This window comes from Notolepis coatsorum (genome assembly GCF_963971535.1).
Source record: "Notolepis coatsorum genome assembly, chromosome: 18".
NCBI classification, from domain to species: Eukaryota; Metazoa; Chordata; class Actinopteri; order Aulopiformes; family Paralepididae; genus Notolepis; species Notolepis coatsorum.
In genome coordinates this window covers 2,566,096-2,571,233 of record NC_140182.1, presented here as the reverse complement: position 1 = coordinate 2,571,233, position 5,138 = coordinate 2,566,096, and the positions used below count along the sequence as shown (strand labels likewise).

General features: G+C 43.3%; 1 pseudogene across 1 annotated transcript in view; it reads right to left on the bottom strand.

The window, feature by feature from the left end:
- LOC311245015 (synaptotagmin-2-like) overlaps positions 1-4,300 on the bottom strand; it is a 25,842-nt pseudogene extending 21,542 nt beyond the window's left edge. Inside the window, exons 1-3 of the transcript XR_014621004.1 lie at positions 4,191-4,300; positions 424-586; positions 107-202 (exon numbers count right to left, since the gene is read on the bottom strand). The product of XR_014621004.1 is annotated as a synaptotagmin-2-like (transcript). The remainder of the gene's footprint in view (positions 1-106; positions 203-423; positions 587-4,190) is intronic.
- Between the last annotated feature and the right edge of the window lie 838 nt (positions 4,301-5,138).

The following is a 5,138-nucleotide window of genomic DNA, read 5'->3' as shown; positions in this document are numbered from 1 at the left end:
CGTGCGCCCGTGCAGTGCAGCGCAGACAGTAGAGGTCAGGTGATGTAGTTAAAGACAGAGTAGAGGTTAGAGGTTAGGGGTCAGAGGTTAGGGGTTATTATCGCACCTCAGACTGAGCCGAGCAGAATTCCAGGGAGTACAGCAGTTTCCCTCTGGCTCGTTTAGCAGCACCGTAGTCCGAGTCCCCCGCGCCGGGCTGGACCTGCCCGACCGACCCACACATCACAGAAAGGTCACAGGTCATAGCGCCACCACCACCACCAGCCAATCACATTCACATCCACTCAAACCCGAGTCAACCAATCCCCTCCTTGGCCTCGGCTGCTGTTTATAAAGAGGGACGCCTCTCTCTCTCTCTCTCTCTCTCTCTCTCTCTCTCTCTCTCTCTCTCTCTCTCTCTCTCTCTCTCTCTCTCTCTCTCACCAGCGCCGTGGTCGTGGAGCCGCTCACTCCCTTGAGGTTTATCTGATCCTGTTTCTTTTCCGCTTCTTCCCTCGGCAGCAGCACTTGACGCAGATGCAGATGACGCACGTGAAGATTAGCAGCCCGCCGAGGGCGAAGATGGCGTAGACGGCCCATCTCGGCACTGGGGGGGGGGGGGGGGGGGGGGGGGGAGAGAGAGAGAGAGAGAGAGAGAGAGAGAGAGAGAGAGAGAGAGAGAGATGAAAAGAAGCACAGCTCAAAAAAGACTCCCGCCGTGGCGCCCGTGTGAGGGGGGGGGGGGGGGGGGGCCGGAGCGCAGCCGGGAGGATTAAGGGGGGTCTCTGGGGGGTCTCTGGGGGATAAACGAGTGAAAATTGAGATGCGAGGAGAAATGTGCTCTCTGCGGTGGAATTATAGTAGATGACGCACGGCGGCGACAGGTGGTCGGGCACGGCTCCATCCCCTGGCGTTGACCTATCTCAAGCCCCGCCTCTCTCTCTCTCTTCTCGACCCTCGGAAGAGCGGCTGCGATAGGAGGATCGGGAAAAGAGGGGGGCGGGACTTGAGATAGGTCCATCGCTCGGCGATGGAGGGAGGCAAGAGGCAGATGGTCAGCGCGGGTGGTGGGGGGGGGTGGGGGCGGGTGGGGGTGAGGGTGGAGGGGGACCGTGGGGGTTACTTACAGGGAATCTTGTTCAGGAGCTGGATCCAAAGGTTAGGGGTCGCTGTGGTGGCTGCTGGGTAAGAGGTAGCGTTAGTGGCGTTAGTGGCGTTAGTGGAGAAGACAGCGGGGGGGGTCAGGAGGGCCTTGTTAGTGGACGCTGGCTCGGCAGACATGATGCCTTGGATGGATAGAGCTAGAAGTGAGAGAGAAGCAGCAGACATGAGTGAAGGAGCAGGTCTGGTGACCTCTGACCCCGAGGCCTCTACTGTACCGGAGGAACCAAAACAGTCCAACCATTGTTTCACACTGCCCTCTAGTGGTAGAGAGAGGCATAACTTTACTCCAAACAAGAGATTCTCCTCAAGAAAACATGCTACTTTGTAGGGTTTTCTCATTAATAATAATAATAATAATAATAATAATAATAATAATAATAATAATAATAATAATAATAATAATAATAATAATAATAATAATAATAATAATAATAATAATAATAATAATAATAATAATAATAATAATAATAATAATAATAATAATAATAATAATAATAATAATAATAATAATACACTTTATTTGTAGAGCACCTTTCATACAGAAACTGCAGCTCAAAGTGCTTCACAACAGAAAAAAGACATAAGGCATAAAATGAGCACATAAAGTGCAGACACATAAAATCACAGTTTTTCACATTAGGATCTAACATCCCAACAGACCACCTAGTTTATGGTTTGATTCAGTTTTAAATAGACAATAATAAAAAGAGTAAGATAGAATAGACAGAGTAAAATGTGTGCAATAGTGCAGTGCAATAAAATAGTAGAATAGACAGTAAAATTATGCAACAGTGCAGTGCAATAAAATAGTTCTGGATTACTGTTTAACAGTTTAAAATAGTCTTTACTGTATCCACAGTTTAAAACCTGACAATCTTCCTTCCTGTTTGATACCCTCTTTGACCCTTCGACCTCTCTCTCAGGGCAAACCTCCCACTCAGGGCGCAGTTCTAGGCCTGGCTCCCCTACATAGTTTTAAAGCCTGACAGGCTTTCTTCCTGCTTGATACCCACACAGTTTAATACCTGACCATTTAGAACCTGTAATAAAAGTAATAAAAGAGTCAAATAGAATGGACAGAGTAAAATAGTGCAATCTACAGTACAATCAGCAGCGGCGTGTATTAAAAGGCTATGGCGAAGAGGTAATTTTTTGCTTTTTAATTTTCATTTTTTTATTAAGAGATCTAGCTTCCCTAATGTCCATAGGTAGTGTGTTCCATAACTTTGGTGCATAGTTTGCAAAGGCTGCATCCCCGATTCTCTTTAGGCTGTGGCTTGGAACCTTCAATAGACCAGTAGATGATCGCAATATTCAGTTCAGTTCAGTTCAGTTCAGAGTTTTTATTTGCCACATGGAATCATACAATCATAGTTTCTTCATTACACAATCATAAATAACATTCCATGGACAAAAGGAGCAGGAAGAAGAATAAATCGTATAGTTACCTGCCCCTTATTCCTAAACTAAAGAAGTATTTACTTAATGGTCGGCGTACAACCTAATTTACACAAATAATAATTTATACCATTATACAAGAAACAAGAAACAGTTAAACAAGAAAAAAATTAAATAATAATAATAATAAAGAATAAAGAATAAAAGAAAGAAAGAAAAAAAGAAAAGAAAAGATCTCACTATTCAGATCACATTTGATTTTCATACTGACTAAATATATTTTTTTTATAATTTTTTTGAATTGATAAACACTATTACATCCCTTAATTAAGCTCGCTATGGAGAGAATTCCACAACTTTACACCAATAACTGAAGGACACATCTGTTTAAGTGTGGTACGTGCAAACTGATGTTTAAAATTGTATTTTCTCCTACTAAACTCACTTTCTAAATGAAAAAGATTTTGTAGTTTTTCTGGCAGTGTATTATTTCTTGCCCTAAACATAATTAACATTGTTTGAAACTTAACCATGTCTTCAAGTTTAATTATTCTAGATTTAATAAATAATGTATTTGTGTGTTCTCGATAACTCACTTTATGTGTGATCACATAGTTGACTAGAGAATTTGCAATGTAGCTTGGTCCTGTTCCATTTAGCGCTTTGTGTATATAAGGAGGAGGGACCTTGAAATAGATTCTAAATGTTACCGGAAGCCAGTGTAGGTTAGCTATAATGTGACGTGGTCTCTCCTCTTGGTTGTAGTCGATGTTGATGTTGAAATAACTGAGTGCAGTTACACCTTCTCCACACAGTGGTGTCCACAAGACGAGGGGAGAGCCTGGTCTCTGTGCGGCTGAGTGCAGAGCCGCCACCACCATGGTTAAACAAGTGCTGACAGCTTCACATAGCAGGCGCCCATTAAAACAGGGTGTGTGATTCCTGCCCTGATAACATTGTGTCTTCGATGCCCTCGGACTTGGGGACTCGAGCGTCGACTGCATTCGGACTCGGAAGGTGCAGACTCGGACTCTTGGACTTGTTAATTGATAAATAGTTAATAATTTTTAAATGCCCCTAATCATTGGGCATAATATATCGATGGCTGGTGCATTTGTTTTGCTATTTGTGTCACAAAGTAAATAAACTCCCTTTGAAACATGCTGTGTCATTTATGTTTAATGTGGAGCTTGTTTTATTTGTACGTCGGCTCTTTGACTGTCAGAGTGGAGTGGACTCAACCTGGAGGACTCGGACTCGACCTGGAGGACTCGATGACTAGGACTAGGGTGACGGGGACTCGACTCGAGATGTAGTGACTCGACTACAACACGGCTTCGAGGTTATTTCAGACGTCGCCCGGCAGGAGACCAACAGGATAACAACACTACTTGCTCCGACCAGTATGTAGGTCGTCTAGCAAAGGATACAACAAGAACATTTGAATATGTCAATACGACCAAGGCAAACAAACATACTCATGACTTGAGTCTAAGGACAAAGTGTTTAGAATTCCACTTCTTTAGCCTGTAAAGCTCGACACCGAAAAGCAATGAGTTGAACTTGAACCTCAAAAGCTTCGTCAACAACAACAACAACAACAACAACTCCCAACATCATCTGGTACACATTCTGAGAGATGTACTCACTTGTTGAAGACCTTTACAGAACAATAGGCATCTCACTTTCGTAGGACCAAATGTATACCAATGATCTCCATCGGAAGACTGGTGAGAAAGTGCTGCGTTCTTGACCCGTGCCGCTCCGGGAACAGTGGGAGTTATTCCACAGGAGAACGAGGGAAGGAAGGAAGGAAGGAAGGAAGGAAGGAAGGAAGGAAGTGGCCGAGCAGCTCTCCTCCCCGACGTCTGCAGTCAGCGTTGGGACTGTTTGATCAGAGGCCGGAAGCTGAACCGGCCCTCCTTACTAACGTCTCAAGTGCATAGTAGTAAAGACATAGACATATTAGCATAGTAGGTAGTAATACATTTTTTATTTTTTTTAATGTAAAAGATTATTATATTTTTTATAATATATAAGAAAAATATATTTTTTTATATTTTTTTATATATTTTTACTGTACATTTTATTCTATTCTTATTCTCGCGGCTATTTGTTTTGTTATTGTTATTCGTGACTTTGCTCTGTCTAAATGTCTAATGAGAGCGATTTGTAGCGTCAAATTTCCCCTCGGGATAATTAAAGTATTTCTATTCGATTCTATCCACTCTATTCTAATATAGGCAAGGAAGATTATTTAGTGGCAAAGTGCACGATATCTCCCTCTCAGTCATCACTTACGACCCACTAGATGCTCCCTCTCAGTCATCACTTATGACCCACTAGATGATCCCTCTCGTTCATCACTTATGACCCACTAGATGCTCCCTCTCAGTCATCACTTATGACCCACTAGATGCTCCCTCTCAGTCATCACTTACGACCCACTAGATGCTCCCTCTCAGTCATCACTTATGACCCACTAGATGCTCCCTCTCAGTCATCACTTACGACCCACTAGATGCTCCCTCTCAGTCATCACTTACGACCCACTAGATGCTCCCTCTCAGTCATCACTTACGACCCACTAGATGCTC